This window comes from Callorhinus ursinus, unplaced genomic scaffold (genome assembly GCF_003265705.2).
Source record: "Callorhinus ursinus isolate GAN/ISIS: 27379988/994484 unplaced genomic scaffold, GSC_fseal_2.0 scaffold4, whole genome shotgun sequence".
Taxonomy (NCBI): Eukaryota; Metazoa; Chordata; class Mammalia; order Carnivora; family Otariidae; genus Callorhinus; species Callorhinus ursinus.
This window is the reverse complement of record NW_027397066.1, coordinates 43998037-44016675: the sequence shown is the minus strand read 5'-3', so window position 1 is coordinate 44016675 and position 18639 is coordinate 43998037.

The window sequence follows — 18639 nt, the reverse complement described above, 5'->3', positions numbered from 1 at the left end:
CCTGCTTCTCCCTCTCCTGCCTCTCCCCCTTGCTCATGTTATGTCTCTCTGTATATCTCTCTCTCTCAAAAAAAGAAGCTATCCGATTAAGTGTTTTCTTTTTTTGTATATGTAAAGGTCTGTTAGCCCTAGGTCCTTGCTACTCTAGCATGGGGAGTTTAAATGACTTAAATCAGAATTTCTGAGGGGCGGGACTCAGACTTCAGTACTCTCAATATCTTCCGAGAAGATCCTAAAATGCAGCTCACGTTGAGAACCATTGATGTAGTGACCTTGACAGTCAAAGTGTGGTCCTCAGACCAGATGCTGGGCATCAGGGGGTGCTTTTTAGATACTGCAGACTCTCTGGCTCACTTCAGATCTATTGAATCCGAACCTGCATCTTAACAAAATGACGCCTGTGCACATTTAAGTTTGAGAAGCACAGATGATGCCGAGGTTGCTGGTTGCAAAACAGATAATTCATATTCCATATTCTTGTCGCTGGTTTTATGCCAGGTACCTTCACCCAAGTGCAGAGGTGATTCAGACACAAATCTTACCCTGACAAGTTCACAGGTTGGTAGGTACAAATACATATAAAATAAGATACAAAATAAGGGACCAAAGAGATGTACAGGTCAGATAAGTGTGCTGGGAATTCAAAGGTGTGCTCAACTTGCTCCTGCTCAACACAGCCCTTTGCAGACGTTCTGCAGGGATCCATTCAAGTGTGCATTCATTTATTTGACAAACGGTGCCACTTCTATACTAGGCATTGTGTCAGGTGCTGGAGATACAAAGGCAGGGATCCCGTTCAGAAGAGGGCACACTCTCATTGGGGAAAGAGAATGAAATACAGGGATAAATTATAGTTTGGTGAGATGTATCCCAACAACAAAGGTAGACAAAAGAGACTACCACGGGACTGCAAAAGGAGAAGTGACTCATTTTGTCAGGGATGGAAGAGAAAAATAAGCTCTGTAAAGTATTTCAGTGTTTATCTGAATATATAATTTGTTGGAAAAAATCAGAATTAATAAGGACCTATTTGCTACTGAGATTAATATGCTCTAGTTAATGCTATTCGGAATGCTTTTCAATTTCATTAAATGATCTTCCTTTTAAGAGCAGGATCTGTATCTAGTCCTATCTTTAAAAAGACCCATTTGGCCCTTTGTGCTCAGTACTAGAACTCTTACTGTCGACACATTTATGTGACAATTGCATGTGCTATTTTGTCCTATTATGCTCTTTTTTTCTTTTTAGCAACTGTATGTTTGTGACCCTCTTCAAAGCTGTGAAGTGAACAGCATTTCAGAAGTCTGGACTTCTTCCTTAAACCCCAGATTTGTGTATAGACCGCCTCCCCAACATTTCCACTTGCATGTCTCGTCAGGCATCTCAACCTTATAGGTCCAAAATTAAATTCTTCTCTCACCTCTCCCCTCTTGGGTTTTCCCAGAGTAGAGGCTGAAACAAAGTCTTATGTACAGTAGTTTATTTGGGACTTTGACCCCAGGGAGCAAGAGTAAGAGAAGGGGGAGGAAAAGTAAAATAAGGAAGTGGGAGAGGCAATATAATGATGTTTTATTTCGTTGGTCATCACCACATTTGAATGCTTTCTTGATCTCTTAAGACCTTCTGAGAAGTTTCATGAGATGTCTCAAAACTGCCCACTAAAGGCAAGAACGAAGCCCAAGGTGACCAAGTAATAGAGTTTCAAGTTCACTGAATTCCATGCTGTGTATTCTGGTGGAAATATCCCTCCACCCAACCCCTGGAGAACTAATTATTATTATCTAGCAAACCCCAAATTTGAGAGTCAGGAAACATAAATCTATAAGTGAGTCACTGATAAGATGGGCCAATCCTTCTCCAGTTCCTAGGTTTCTGGAGCCATGTCTTTAACCGTTCAGGGATACTCTTTATTGGTTGGTTTTGAGCATTTACCACATCTTGTAGGACAACACCTCAATCCCAAGCAGGCACATTAACTGGGTTTGTAGCAAGCTACTCTGTTAACTGGGTTTGTAGCAAGCCACTCCACTATTTTTATGAGCCTGGCTGCTTCTACGTGATGAGGAATATTTCAATATCAGTGGATTCCATGGTGATGTGTATAATTGTCACTTTGTGGTTGGTTTGGTTTTTGGCTGTGAAATGGATTCCTTGGTTGAGATAATGTTAATCACAAATGTTATACTTCCGGTGATCATGGATGTTCGCAGAGTCACTCCAGGCAAGACAGAAAAACCTAGACATCTGTAAAGATTTCTTTTCAGGCCACTTCTCTCTCCCTATAAAGCAATCTAGGAAGAATACTCCTCCAAGCTCTGCCAGCTGGGAAGATTCCCCTTCACCTTTGTTCTTTAGATCCATCCCTGTGGGGAGCTATAGCGCAACAGCGGTCCAGTTTTGCCTGCCTACCAACCTAATATGTCAACTCATCTGTGAACCAGGTTTAAATTTTTCACTCTGTGTTAGGTGGTCATGGGAACCTCACAAAAGGCCGTAGGAATGAGTTGATGAACAGATGTCTGTGCTGTAGAAGTACGTGCCAGGAATTGGATCCACCCACAAGTTTACTTGTGTCTGCTGGATGTGCTCAGCCTCAATCCTATACCATTTCCATACTTCATACATTCCTGCTGTATCTGTGTGCTTATGACTTGATGGATCTGATCCTATGCAGCCCATGATAAATAGCTCTAGTTTTCCCAGTGACTAGTTCTCTGCCTCAGAAGGCATGGCCTTGCAGAACATGAGGGACCTGTACTGCAACTCTCTTACTGGGAGCTTTCCAGAAATGTCAAAGTGATTTTTATCTATCATAGATCCCTCTAGCACCATTAGATCTGCTCAAACAAATGACCTGAGCGTTAAGTAACTTGCATTAGAACCCTTGTGGGAGCATATCCAAGTGATGGGTACTTGGTTTCACAAGTTCATTCCAACATCCTGACTTCTGAGAAACACATTGTAGTGGTGGTTCTTTAGTCTCACGTGATAAATTCATTCTTTTTTTAAAAGATTTTATTTATTTATTTATTTATTTGAGAGAAAGAGAGCACACAAGCAGCTGGAGGCACAGAGGGAGAGGGAGAAACAGACTCACTGCTGAGCAGGGAGCCCGATGAGGGGCTTGATCCCAGGACCCTGGCCTCATGACCTGAGCCGAAGGCAGACGCTTAATTGACTGAGCCACCTAGGCACCTCGATAAATTCATTCTAACATTCCTGTTTCTGTCTTCTGATTCCTTTTTCAATACCCATTCAGAATTATTCTAACATCTCATTTAGCACAGGCCATCATCATATCCAAACTTTAAGTAGATATCAAGGTTTTGTATTAGAACTGACTCTAGATGTCATTGCCAAAACATTAAATCCAGAATCACAGGCGAATGGCCCCAGGATATAAATTCTCCCCCGGACAGCCTTATAACCTGATCCCTCTGGTTTAACACTCTAAATGTTCACTCTCACAGATATTCCCCTGGTTCATATTGGTATGTTGTAGCAGTCTTGAAATTCCTTATCAGTTAGTCTCGTTCAGTAACCCATACCAGGGGTGATTTTGACACGTAAGGGACATTTAGTAATGGCTGGAAACACTTTTGGTCATCATTGTCAGAGGGGTTCTACTAGAATGTAGTGGTAGATGCCAGGGATGCTATAAACAACCTACAATACATAGGACAGCCCTCCACAACAAAGAATTATCCAGCCCAAATATCACAAGTGCTGAGATTGAGAAATCCTGGTCTAATTAACCTTAGGGCAAGGATTGCAATCCCCCACATAGGTTGTGCTGAGATCTGACTGTGGTTATAGACTTGAGGTAAGAGTAATAGGGGTGGGTATTGAGGGAAATAAGATTAAATTAGGAGGCGCTTGCCTCAGATATATTTTTTTGCAGAATTTCTGGACAAGGAGAGGTTGCTTTCCTTTATCAGGAGGAAAGAGACTGTTGGCACAGAGGGTAACAAAAAATCTGAAGGCATAGGAGTATAAGGCATGTCTACACAAATGTCCCCATTCTGGATCTCAAGGTCCCATTATTTTCCTATTAGGGACCTGGCTTTGACATGGGTGATGTTTCAAGGCTGTGGATTCAGACTTCTTTGTAGCTCTGCCACCCTTATGATTATATGTTGGAGCTGATTTTTAGCAGTCTGCTCTGTGGCTACACAGCCCTAGAGGCCTTATAGCTTTCACAATGTGCCATGATTGATTGAACACAGCCTGTCATTTTCTTTTGTTAAGACATCCAAAGCAGTTAACAGACATCAGCCCATCTTATAATTATTATTGCTGCCATAATGCTGAAGTACCATATGTACCACGTAATGCAATGGTTCATCTTCTGTCTGCCCCTCATTCTAATCTATTAGAGTTGAGAGTCTTGGTAATTGTGACGTTACTATATGCCAGGGGTTATCACCACTTGTGATTTACCGCCGACCACTTACTACCAGCAGGGGTCCTTTCTGTCTTGTGATCAGTGTTGTAGGATCCAAAATCCCATATTGAAGGTTTCCTTTCTAGAGCCAGTTTTAGTGCCCAGGGTTCCCCTGAAAGCAGAGCCCAAGATGAAGGCTTACATGCTTGTAGTTTATTTGAGAATATGAATTCAGGGAACAGAATGAGGGCACAGGGGAAATAAAATAGGGGAGAAAAACCAATACAAGAGTACTTTATTGAGGTGACCTATGCCATGGGCCACTTTGATTGATCTTATGGTACTGGTTGATACCTGCACAGAATTGGTCACTGCCCAACACTTAGAATAGGGGGTGAAGCTGGAAGCATTTAAAGTGATGCATGAAAGTCTTCCTGCAATCCTTCTTGAAGGATTTAAAGTGATTCATGAAAGACACAGCTTCTCCCTCAGTTTTGTCTATTTGGGTTAATGGTATCTCTCTCTTCTCTCTCTCTCTCTCTCTCTCTCTCTCATTCCACATCCAATCTTTCAAGAAATCTTATCCAAAGTGTTACGGAACCTGGACTGGATCGCCCAATGGAAGAACCAAGCGGCATTTGGAGATCTTGGAGGATAGGAGGCTTATTTAACGCTGGTGGGGTCAGAGGAGAGTGATCTCCAAAGGTCTGAGCCCAGAGCACACACAAAGGGGGTAATTTAAACACTTTTACTTCCATATCTGTGGCACTTTTGCGTGCAGGTGGGGCTGGAGGGAAAACCCGGAACGGCCCTAGGGCCGGGACTGGGATTCCCTTGCTGGCTCGGTAGGCCACCTTAGAACACAGATTTCCCTTATCATTCCCCCCTTTGATGGCCCTTAAAACACCTAGTTTAGAGGGCATCATTTTCGTTCTCTAAGGGGCGATAGTGAGTAAGGAGCAACTGGAGTCTGATCTTAGCAATTTGAGCAGTGATAAACCTAGTAAGGGCATTAAGAATACAAGGACCAAATGCTACTATGAGAGGAGCATTAGGAGGGGGCCAATAGAGGGCGTGAACCAAGGGAACCACTGTGAGAGGGAATCCCACCAAGTTGTCTGCTGGTGTGCTTCCCACTGGCAATGTACTCGTTCCTGTAATTGGTCAGAGTTTCTTGGACCACCCCCGACACATTAGCTTAGAAACAACATTCCTCCTGTAAGAAGAGGCAGAGCCCCTCTTGCAAGGCCCCGCGCCTGTTTTGGAGGACCACTGAGGCCAGTGAATCGAGTTGGCGCTGCAGGGCCAGGGCCGACTGAGTGAGGGTGGAAAAATTGGCTGTGAGTTGTTGAGTTAACCCCTGGTACTGAACCTGTGACATCCCGACGCTGGTGGTGCTGAGGGCAGCACCTGAAGCAGCCAGTAGGGTCACGAGAAGAGGGATGGCCTTGGGGGAGCGCCGGGGGCAGCTAGGAGGTCTCCATATAAGTGGGACGTCTCTCCCAGGGAGGACTGAAAGATCGGGTAAGAGACTGACAAGCGTGCATGATTGATTGTGCGGGGTGATGCAGATGTATAGACCTTGATCACAAGCCAGAAAAGTGTTGTTAGGCGCACAGACCTGACTGTGGCCCATGACGGGAGAGGAAGAGTTTCCATACAGCGGTACTGGAGCCAGAAAGGGATAATCTGAGGTCCCCGGTGCCGAGGTGGGAGGTGACACGGTCGATTGGTTGAGGATGATACCTAGGCAATGGACGGGACCAGGGTTCATACAGATCCAGCAGTCAGACGTTAGGGGTGGATTTGAGTGGTTAAGCGCTTGGTGGTAGGCGTTAATCACACCTAACAGTTGTGCTATAGATACTTGCAGCATGTGGATGGGGGACCCAGGGATATGCCAAGGCGAGTTAGTTTCTGTCTGACTCTGGGGGTTTGACTGCAAGGCTTGGGGTGAACACGGACTTAATCATAAACTTGGCCATGGGGTCGGTCCCTATAGGGTGATACTGGCCCAACAGGAGGAAAGAACCCGGTCCCCCTCAGTCTGAGTTTATTCCCTCAAGGCCTATGAGGTCCTCCTCTTGGGGTTCTTCCTTGTAGTGGCCGGGCTTCTGAGCCTTTCCCCAGTTGGGACATTCGTTTTTCCAATGCCCTTTCTCCTTACAGTAGGCACATTGATCCCTTGCCAAGGGGGTCCTGGGTCTCCCTCCTTTCAGTGGCTGGGGTCTCCCAGCCTTTGTGTCATCCTTTTCTTTCAGGGCGGTGGCGAGGAGGCTTTTTTTTTTTTTTCATCTTTTTGCCAGGGGTCCCGTTCGGCTGTGACCTCTCTGTTCATGTATACCTTATTGGTAATCTCTATTAGCTGGGTGATGTTTATCCTGGTGAAACCCTCTAGTTTCTGAAGTTTTTTTCTGATGTCTAGGGTGGCCTGAGCCACGAAGGAGGTGTTTACCATCTGTTGTCTTTCCTGTGCCTCAGGGTCAAATGGAGTGTATATCCTGTAGACTTTACATAATCTCTCCGTAGTAGTCCCCAGGGGAGTCCCCCGGTGGTTGAGTGACCGAGGATACCTTAGTCATGTTCATGGGTTTCTTAGCTCCTGCCCGGATTCCCTGGAGGAGGGCCTCCTGGTACCGGCAGATGTGGGCCTTTCCCTCAGTTGTGGTGAAGTCCCATGCTGGGCGCTCCTCTGGTGCGGCCGTATTAGCCCAGGCAGCAGAGTCAATGACTCCCACTGGTGCATGCTCTTCCAGGTACTGCCGTGCACCTTCCATTATTCTCCCCCTTTTCTTTCTGTTAAACAGGGTGCGGAGTAACTGTTGGCAGTCTTCCCAGGTTGACCGATGAGTCTGGAAGAGGGATTCCATGAGGTCTACCATAGCCTGTGGTTTCTTAGAGTAGGATGGAGTGTTATGTTTCCAGTTGAGGAGGTCGGTGTTGGAGAAGGGCTGATAATACATCATGGAATGGCTGGGTTGGACCGTCCAGTCTTCTTCGTGTCTGTCGGGTTCCCATGTCTCTCCTACTGGCATTTGGAGGGTGCTTGCACCCAGCCTGGGATGCAGCCTGGCTTCTGGTCCTGGAAAAGTGGATCCTTTGGGCCTGGGGGTGCTGGTGAAACCGATGGCGGTGGAGTGTCTGGAGCTGAAGGGCCAGGTGTAGACAGTCTTGGGGGTGCATACGATGGGGGCAGGATCGGTTCATCCTTGGGATCTCCGGCTAGGATTTGTGGAGATTGGGGCTTTTGCCAATCTTCTTTAGGTCACTTGGATGAGGTGATTAAGACCCTGGACTGTCCTTGCCTATTGCAAGCAAATCGCACCCAGGGGGTAAGAGTCTGGGCAATTTCTAGCCAGGAGTCAATGAACGGAAACTGGTCATTGTCTCTAGAACCGTAGGTTTACTCTGCCCTGACACCATGGTGATGTTCCTGTGTGTGGTGATGCAGAGACAGACAAGAGGGGGTGGGTACCTCCTGTGGTGAGGAGACCAATCAGATGCCCATCTGGCTGTGTCCTGAAGGAGCCTGGGTGAGGTTTAGCTGTAGGGGTCTCAGCGTTGTGACTTACAATCAAAAACTATTCCAATGCTGCCATAGACCGTATGGTTTTCACCACGGAATTGCAGATGGGCCCACTCAGACTCCGTAGGCTTCTGGGGACCTTACGGGTGCCCGCCTGTGGAGTCACAGAATCAGTCCGCTTGAGCAAGCCAGGTCGGACTGCCCATTCACTCACACATTCACTCCAGAAGTTATTACATTCCCTCCCTGTGAGATCTCTAAGAGGTCTCTGGGAGGAGATCAGGCTCCCCTTCCACCCCGACAGTGGGCCTGTCTGGGTCCTGGGGCCCCAGGCCTTACCGGAATCCGCCGTCAGGACCGGGTCCTCACCTGCCAAGTCTCCTCCAGTAGGGCAGGAACAGTAGAGCGGGGCAGGCCCGAGGTGACCCGGACAGGAGACTGCCAAAAATTAGGCAGGGCGCACCTTCTCTGATACGATCCCGATCCCTTGTTCTGTCACTGCCCCGCCATTGCCCCCAAACCGGTGGCAACGAGGGGCCAGCGCGGTTGGGTTTCCCAATCAGGGAACCAAATGTTAGGGAACCTGGACTGGATCACCCAACGGAAGAACCAAGCAGCACTCAGAGATCTTGGAAGATAAGAGCTTTATTTAATGCCGGTGGGCTCAGAGGAGAGTGATCTCCAAAGGTTTGAGCCCTGGCACAAACAAAGGGGGTAATTTATACTTTTTTTTTTTTTTACCATATATATGTATATATATACTTTCACACAGGTGTGGCAGGCGGGGCAGGAGGGAAAACCCGGAACGGCCCTGGGGCTGGGACTGGGAGTCCCTTGCTGGGTTGGTTGGCCACCTTAGAACACAGATTTCCCTCATCAAAAGTACATCCAGAATCTGACCACTTTTCACCATCTCCATGGCTACCCTTTCCTTGATTATTGCCAGTATCATGTCTCTCCTGAATTACTGCTGCCCAAACTGTCTCTTACAGCCCCCTATGCTCTGCTTTTCTACCCTTGTCTCCTCACAGTCCATTCTTAACACAGCCTCCAGAGTGATCCTTTTAAAAAAGATAAGTCAAATTATGTTACCATTTGCTCAGAATCATCCAGTAGCTCTAAAAGTCATACAATGGGGCGCCTGGGTGGCTCAGTCGTTAGGCGTCTGCCTTCGGCTTAGGTCATGATCCCAGGGTCCTGGGATCAAGCCCCTCATCGGGCTCCCTGCTCCATGGGAAGCCTGCTTCTCCCTCTCCCACTCCCCCTGCTTGTGTTCCCTCTCTCGCTGTGTCTCTCTCTGTCAAATAAATAAATAAAATCTTTAAAAATAAAATAAAATAAAATAAAATAAAATAAAAGTCATACAATGACCTACAAGGCTCTACACAATTTGCTCCTTTCTCTACCCACCAAGACTTCATCTTCCACTACTCTGCTTGATCACTCTAGTCTAGTTCATTAGATCTCCTTGTTGTTCCATGAAAAATCCAGACAAACTCCATTCAAAATCCAGGCAAATTGGACCTTGGCACTTGCCTTTCCCTCTGCTTGGAATGATTTTCCATTAAATATCTGCATGGCTCACAACTGCATCTTTTTCAAGTGTTTGCTCAAATGTTATCTCGGTGAGGGGTCCCATGCTAGCCCTATTTAAAGTAGTATCCCAGGGGTGCCTGGCTGGCTCAGTCAGTAGAGCACGTGACACCTAATCTTAGGGTTGTGAGTTCAAACCCCACATTGGGTATAGAGATTACTTAAAAAAATAAAAATAAAAATAATGAAAAATAAAATAAATGTCCCAACTTAGCATTCTTTATCTTCCATTTTTGCTTTGTTTTTCTCTTCATGGTTCTTATTACATTCTGGAATACTATGACATTACATCCCAACGTATATGGTATTTGTCTACTTGCTCTTTCTCTTTCTCTAGAATGAAGCTTTATGAGGGCAAGGACTTTTATCTGTTTTGTTCACAGATGTATTCTCAGTTCCTGGAACTCATACCAATGCACTTATCATGTTCTATATACTATTCTCGCTCTCTCTTTTTTTTTTAAGATTTTATTTATTTATTTGAGAGAGAGAGACACGGCGAGAGAGGGAACACAAGCAGGCAGAGTGGGAGAGGGAGAAGCAGGCCTCCTGCTGAGCAAGGAGCCCAATGTGGGACTCGATCCCAGGACCCTGGGATCATGACCTGAGGTGAAGGCAGATGCTTAACAGCTGAGCCACCCAGGTGCCCCTGTTCTATATACTATTCTAAGCACTTTACATGTATTAACTAATTTAGTTTTCACTACAATCCTGTGAGGTAAGAATCTTTATAATCCTCACTTTAAAGACTAGAAAATGGAGGCACAGATTAATTATTTAGCCCGAGAATGCATAGTAAGCACATAGTAGTATTTTAATGACTATCTCTTTATGTTACTATAGTCCTCTGCAACACAAAATGGTGGATATATATCATCACTGGGTCATGCAGAACTGGGTTTAAGTCTGGTCTTTACACTTAACAACTGGGCCACCCAGGTGCCCTCGATGTTTTCTAATAAGTTTTTTTTTTTTTAAAGATTTTATTTATTTATTTGACAGAGAGAGACAGCGAGAGAGGGAACACAAGCAGGGGGAGTGGGAGAGAGAGAAGCAGGCTTCCCCCGCTGAGCAGGGAGCCCGATGTGGGGCTCGGTCATGACCTGAGCCGAAGGCAGACGCTTAACGACTGAGCCACCCAGGTGCCCTCTAATAAGTTTTTTAAAATAGGGGAATCTGGGAAGGTAGATGCTTAACCGATTGAGCCACCAAGATGCCCCAATCGTCATTATTCTTACTGATGTTTTCTTTTAATAAGATTTTTTAAAATAGGGGCACCTGCTCAGTGGGGAGCCTGCTTCTCCCTCTCCCACTCTTTCTGAGTTCCCTCTCTCACTGTCAAATAAATAAATAAAATCTTTAAAAAAATTTATCTTTTTTTAAAGATTATTTATTTGAGAGAAAGAATGAGAGATAGAGAGCACAAGAGGGAAGAGGGTCAGAGGGAGAAGCAGACTCCCCACTGAGCAGGGAGCCCGATGTGGGACTCGATCCCGGGACTCCAGGATCATGACCTGAGCCGAAGGCAGTCGCTCAACCAACTGAGCCACCCAGGAGCCCCTAAAAAAAGATAAATTTAAAGAAGATTTTTTAAAATAGAGAATTAGATGATTAAAAATATTACATAAGATTAAAAAATGTATCTCTTTAAGCACCCATACATATAATATCTGGGAAACAATTATGTTAATAAATAATTTCCTGGCTCAGACTTTCCCAAGAAGGGAAAAGTGGCTGTTGTTATATCATGAATAAGCTACTCTCAGAGGCTGTGGAAACAAGTGGCTGAAGTGTCCATAACTTCTCTTTTATCAGGACTTGGCTCCACTTACTCAGAAACTGAGAGTTTCCAAGTTTCTTTCACAATCAGCCTTCAGTGGTAACATGTTAATGGACTTCCAAGATCATAGGCTTATTTGCCATTTGCTTAAGGATAAAAAAAAATGTGTATCATTTGCAAATGGGAAGTATGACAACAATCAATCATGTAAATATCTTTAAATTTTAGGTCTCTTTATTATAAAAATAAATCTGGTTGTCAGAATAAAATCTCACTTTTATATTTATAAAATGTCCTTGGGGGCAGGCACTGTATTATGTACCATGAGGAACCCAAAGATGAACAGTTTTTATCATGTCTCCAAAGACTTTGGAATGAAAACTGATGACCATTGGGCATATCTACCCTGTGAGGTTATTACTTTCTCACCGATGCAATGCCTTAAATTTATTTTACTTTACTTAATTTAAAATAAAAAAATAAATTTTAATTAGTAGTATATGGGGTGCCTGGATGGCTCAGTTGGTTAAGTGTCTGACTCTTGAATTTGGCTCAGGTCATGATCTCATGGTCATGGGATCGAGCCCTGTGTCAGGCTCCACAATGAGCATGGAGCCTGCTTGAGATTCTCTCTCTGCCTCTCCCTCTGCCCACCCCACTCCCTGCTTTTGCGCATTCTCTCTCTCTCTCAAAAAAAAAAAAAATTTTTAGGTAGTATATTATTGTACGACCTGAATAACTCCCCCTGAGAGAGATTTCCAGAGCCCAGGCAGGCAGAATGCATACTGTGCTACCATTCATCCTTCCAATATCCATCTAGATGAGGAAACAAAGCCAGAATGGCTCAGTCTTCTGAGAAAAGAAGGTGAGCAAGAGAAGCAACATGAGGGGTTTGTTAGATTATGGAATTGGTCTCTATTACTCCCCTGTATTCCTATTATACATTTACATTCCTGACGATCTCATGGTGAGTGGAGTATACTTCACTGTACTTTGACTTTGGGCTTGGTCTGGTGACTTGCTTTGACCAGTGGTTTGCTAGTGGACATTATATAAGGAGAACTTTGAAATGTGCTTGCACAATTGGACTTGCCCTTTTTAAAAAAATTTCAAAAATTTCTTGTCTTTGACCATAAGAAAAAAAAGTTTGGGTAGTCATTGGTCCAAGGAGGAAGAGACATGTGGAGCAAATCTGAACTCAGTCTGAAGCTTGGAGGCCACCTCGGCCCAGTTCAGACAGGCCTAGCCTAGATCAGCCATATTTCAGTAAATCCTAAAGATACATGAGCAAAAGCTGAATACTTGTTGTTTTTAAGGCATTCCAATTTGTAGTTGTTTGTTATATGGCATTGTTGTGAAAATAGCTATTACCAACTGCTGCTCAGAACATTGTCAAGAGTAGAGTGTGTGCTAGGTAATCTCCATGAGTGCAGATGAGGGTTTACGGAGGAGGGAGCTCTCCCCCACTGCTGCAGAAATCAGCTGGGTGATCCAAAATTCCCCTTTAGATGTGGTGCTCTTGTGTAGTGTGCAACCTGAATGCCTATATGGGTGATTCTGCTGGTCTTGGTAACTAGGTTCTGGGAATTTCAAACTGCTTACAGTGGCTAGGGTAAAAAGGAGTACAAGAAAACATATTTAAGAACAGAATATAGAGAAATAGGACATTTTGGCTTGCAGAGGAATTAAACTAAAAACAAGTTGGAAAAAACACAGAAAAGGCAAAGGGAAGAGAGAAAAAACACAAAATAATGTAATATGATGAGGTTTTCAATGAGTACTTAAAGAGTCAGACTTCCTTTATAAGGATTACATGTCAAGAAAATAAATACATATATCTTGAGTGCCTCCTGTGTATAGTCCAAAAGTGATAAGATACTATCTTTATTCTCTCTATAAAGACATCACTCCAATGCAGGAAGTGGTCACTTTGCTAACCACAGTCTGAACTCCTTACCCGAGAAGCAAACATGTGAGCTATATGTATTGGTTTTTATTAGTTGGAAAGGGCAACGTAAGACTTGGCATGGAATATATGAGATTTTTCTAGCATATCGTCATTTGAACTGCCTGTTTTGATTAAAAGGTGTAATCAAGGTTGTACTCAACTAGAGGGCATTTCCATTTTCAATGCAACTAGATAACTAGGTACCTTGGTTTCAGGGAGTGAGACACCACTAACTCATTTTTCCACATTTTGATGCTGTTTGTATATGACGGCCTTGTTCATCTTTTAGCTACTTCATAGAAATCAACTCACATACAGTTGATCAAAAATCAACTCTCTGATATAAAAAAATTTATTTTGGAAAAAATTTAGCCTTCCTGAGCAAATGTAAAGATAGTACAGGGAGCTCCACACTTCTTGTCCAGCTTCTCCCAATGCTAACATCTCACACAACCATAGTACAATTACCAAAACTAAGAAATTAACCTTAGGATAATATCACTAACTAAAATTTTAGATCTTATTCAGATTTTGCCAGTTTTTCCACCAATATCCCTTTTCTGTTTCAGGATACATTCTAAGATCCTATAATGCATTGGGTTGTCATATCCCCTTAAGCCTCCTCCATATGTTTATCAGTGTTATTATGGGTTGAATTTGTGTCCCCCCCTTGTACCCCAAATTCATTTGTTGAAGCCCTAAACCCCAGCACCTCAGAATGTGACTTTATTTGGAGATAGGGTCCTTTTAGAGGTAATCAAGTTAAAATGAGTTCATTAGGAAGGGACTTAATCTAATGACTATTGTTCTCATGAAAAGAGGAAATGTGGACCCAGATGTGTACAGAGGGAAGATGATTTGGAGACAGGAGAAGGTGGCCATCCACAACCCAAGGAGAGAAGCCTGGAACAGATCCTTCCCTCACAGCTCTCAGAAGTAACCCATCCTGCTAACTTCCAACTTCTAGCTTGACCTCCAGAACTGTGAGATAATACATTTCTGCTGCTTCTCCCATTTTGTAGTACTCTGTTATGGCAACCCTAGCGAATACACTCAGTCTTTCCTTATCTTTCAGGACCTTGACACTTTGGAAGAGTGTTGTGTAGAATGACTCTTAATTTGGATTTGTCTGATGTTTTCTCATGGTTAGAAGAAGGTTATGGATTTTGGGGAAGAATACTACAAAAGTGATGTGCCTTTCTCTGTGCATGATGTCATGGGGCACACAACATTGATACGTCCCCTTACTGCTGGTGATATTAACCTTGATCCCCTGGTTAAGGGGGTGTCTATCAGGTATCTGCCACTGTAAAGTTACTATTTCCCCCCTTTTTAGTCAACAAATATTTTAAGGGAAACACTCTGAGGCTATGAAAACATCCTATTTCTCTTTACACTTTCACTCGCTAATTTTAGCATTCATCTGTTGATCTTGCCTGTAACAGTTATTACTGTGTGGTGTTTTACTGGTGATTTTCTATTTCTCTCATTTTTCTGCGTTTATTAATTTCCTTCATTCCTTCTGCTTTTATTATTTGGAATTGTACTGTAAGGAAGAGTTTTCCCTTCTCCCCTCACTCACTCATTTCCATTAGTATGTGCTCATCTTTACTTTATTCTTTTTTTTTATATTTATTCTTTGGGTTGTGTTCCAATACTTCCATTATTAGTTTTGCTCAAATTGTTCCAGCCCTGGCCATTGGGAGTTATTTCAAGTTGTCTCCTGAGTCTTTTCTCCTCATCCATTTTTTTTTTTTTTGAGTACTTCCTCATCCTCTGGCACAAGATGTTCTGGACTTATCTAGTATTTTCCCTGCCTGGCCCCTTCTCAAGGAATTCTGGCTCCTTTTATAGGACAATGGTATTTCGAAATGATCTTCAATCTTTGTTTCAGGACAATAGATGAAGGTACTTTTAAATGTTTTATTATGAAAATTTTAAATGTACAAAAAAGTAGAGAGACTGGTATAATAAACTCCCATGGATTCATCATCCAGTTTCGATAATGACTATGCCAATCCTATTTTTTATTGTCTTCCATTTTTTCCTCCCTGGAGTATTTGAAAATAAATCCCTGCTTCATGACATATTACCAAGAAATATCCCAGTATCTAACTATCTTATCTAGTGTATAAGGATTTTTTAATAAAACAAACACACCACATTCTTATCATACTTAACAAAATTAACAACCCATTCCTCGATATCTAATACTCTATAAGTTCATATTTCCCTATTTCAAAACTATCTTTTTATACTTGGTGTATTCAAATCGGGGTCCAAACCAGGTCCACATGTAGTATTTGGACACTATATTTCTTTTTTTTTTAATTTTTTTAAAGATTTTATTTATTTATTTGAGAGAGAGAATGAGAGAGAGAGCACATGAGAGGGGGGAGGGTCAGAGGGAGAAGCAGACTCTCTGCCGAGCAGGGAGCCCAATGCGGGACTCGATCCAGGGACTCCAGGATCATGACCTGAGCCGAAGGCAGTCGCTTAACCAACTGAGCCACCCAGGTGCCCTGGACACTATATTTCTTAAGTCTCTTTTATGAAATAAGATAATAGTAAACAGTGCTCCTACCCACCCTCCATGCTTTAAAAAATTGATTTGTTAGGGAAACTGAGTCACTGGTGCTGTAGAATTTCGCATTCTGTATTTGGGTGTCATTTAGCTCATTCCTTCATTCTCCATATTTCCTGTGGCTAGAACCTAGAAGATGGATTAGATTCAGGTGAGACTCCTTCATTGGTGATGCCATGTACTTACTTCATCGCCTCATGAGTACTTCAGGTTGGCTGACCCACTTCTAGTGATACTAAGATGGCTCATTGGGTTCAAGTGGTGTCAGCCTGGTCCCTTCATTATAAAGTTCCCCATAAACTTTCCCCTAATAGTTTTAGCATTCACTGATAATTGTTGCCTAAATCCATTATTTCATTAGAGATTGCAAAACGGCAACTTTCTAGTTCTATCATTCCTCCTGTATTTATTATTTGGAATTCTTCTTTAAATCTTCCCTGGAATACAGTTCCTACAGAAAAGGCAAGATACATGCTTGAATCTTTCTTTTATCTACCAATCTTCAGATATTCCAATGATGATAAATGAGATTTTTAATATTATGAAATTCATGGACTTATATATATATTTGCTGTGTTTCATTCTATTATAGTCATTTTCTTTGTTACGCTTAGATTTCTCCATCCTAGGCCGGTGGGAGCTACTTCAAATTGGCTCCTTTGTCCTTTGACTGATCCCAATAGACTTTGATAGTTTCCTTTCTTCCTGGTGTATGAGGATGTCCCATGTTCATCTTGTGCATTTTCTGCCCCAGACGTAGAATCAGTAATTTTTTTTAAGCAATCTGCATCCTTTTCAGTAAAGAATAGCATTTATAGACAACTCTTGAAAGCTAAGATGCTCATTGCTCATGATGTCTTTGCTTCAAGGTCTTGGTGGACAAATCTAGAAAATGCATGCTTATTTTTTAAAAGACGAGTTTCTATTAATATTTTCAGTTAAATTCCTCCTTCAGGATTTTAATTTCTTTGATTTCATTCTTATGTATTCTCTCTCTTAAGCTTGAAATCTGTTTCTAATGACATTAACATGATAACATATGCTTTATCTTACAATACTCAATACTCTCATAATTGTTTCAAAATAACATTACCAATATTACGAGTGACAAACTTCAGAATATGGTTTAGAGTCAGTGGATTTTGACAAGCATACAGTCATGTGACTACCACCATAATTAAGATATTTCTGAATATGCAAATGGGCCATGGCCAGACTACATGCATGAATAGAACTCTGACCCACAACCTGCAGCAATCAGCTTAGGAAGCAACCTAGTAGGTGCAATAACCAGTCCAGGAAGTCAAACTACTATCTGTAACAATCAGCCTAGAGAGTCAAATAGCCTGGTCCAAGTGGCCTGGACTTGATTAATAATTGACAACTTCCTTAATTTTGGTCCCCACTTCTAACTTAGGACCTACAGGAGAAAGCCAAATATGTGTCTTTAACGAATCACCTAGGATAACCTGCTTCTAGTGAGCCCACCTGCAGCTTTCCATGCTAACAGCCTCCACTCAGGGCATACCTGGCGCCTTCACTATTTCCCACTTTGTACTGCTGCACAGTACTGTATTGTGTGTGTGTGCACCACGGTTTATTCCATTCAGCCTCTAACGATGATTAGTTGAGCTATTTGAAATATTTTGCTCTTGTAAACAGTGTCACATGCCTATGCATGTGTCATTCTGTATCTTTGCTAAAATATCTTTGGGATAGAGTCCTAGGAAAAAATTAAATTGCTCGGCCAAAGAGTAAATGTATATGTAGTTTTGCAAGACATTGTCAAATTCCTCTCCTATAGGATTTGTACCCTTTTGCATTTCCAACAGCAATGAATGAGAGAGCCTGTTTTCCCAGTGACATATTGTTAAAGTTTTGGATTTTTGCCCACCTAATAGGTGAGAAACAGGATCATACTGTAGATTTAATTTAAATTTCTCATATTATGGGCAAGGTCAATCATCTTTTCATATGTTTAAGTGTCATTTGCAATTCTTAATGAAATGTCTGTTCATATTATTTTCTAATTTTTTAGCAAATTGCACTGTTGGTCTTTTTTTAAAAGATTTCTTTATTTTAGGGGGCGCCTGGATGGCTCAGTCGTTGGGCGTCTGCCTTCGGCTCAGGTCATGGTCCCAGGGTCCTGGATTGAGCCCCACATCGGGCTCCCTGCTCAGCGGGAAGCCTGCTTCTCCCTCTCTCACTCCCCCTGCTTGTGTTCCTTCTCTCGCTGTGTCTGTCAAATAAATAAACAAAATCTTTAGGAAAAAAAGATTTATTTATTTTAGAGAGAGAGAGAGTAGGGGGAGCAGAGGGAGAGAAACTTAAGCAGACTCAGCACTGAGCATGAAGCTGGATGTGGGGCTCAATCCCATGACCCTGAGATCATGACCTGAGCTGATACCAAGTCAGATGCTGAACCAACTGAGTCACCCAAGTGCCCTTGCATTGTTGGTCTTTTTAACCCTTCAAGTGTAGGAGAATTTCATTTATGAAAAATATTAGTATATTATTATAATTTGCATTTTTCCCAAATTTGTCATTTGTTAGTTGATTATTAATAGCATTTTTTCATGCAAAGCCTTCTTATATTTATGTAGTTAATCACTTTTTTCTTTATTATTTCTGGATTTGAGTGATAGCTAGCAGTTTTTCTCAGTCTCGGTTTATAAAATAAAAATTCACTCATGTTTTCTTCTAGTAGACTTTTAATAGACTAAACATAGTCCTTTTTTTAAACAGCTTTATTGAGATTTAATTTACATACCATACAATTCACTCATTTAAACTATATAATTCAGGGGCACCTGGGTGGCTCAGT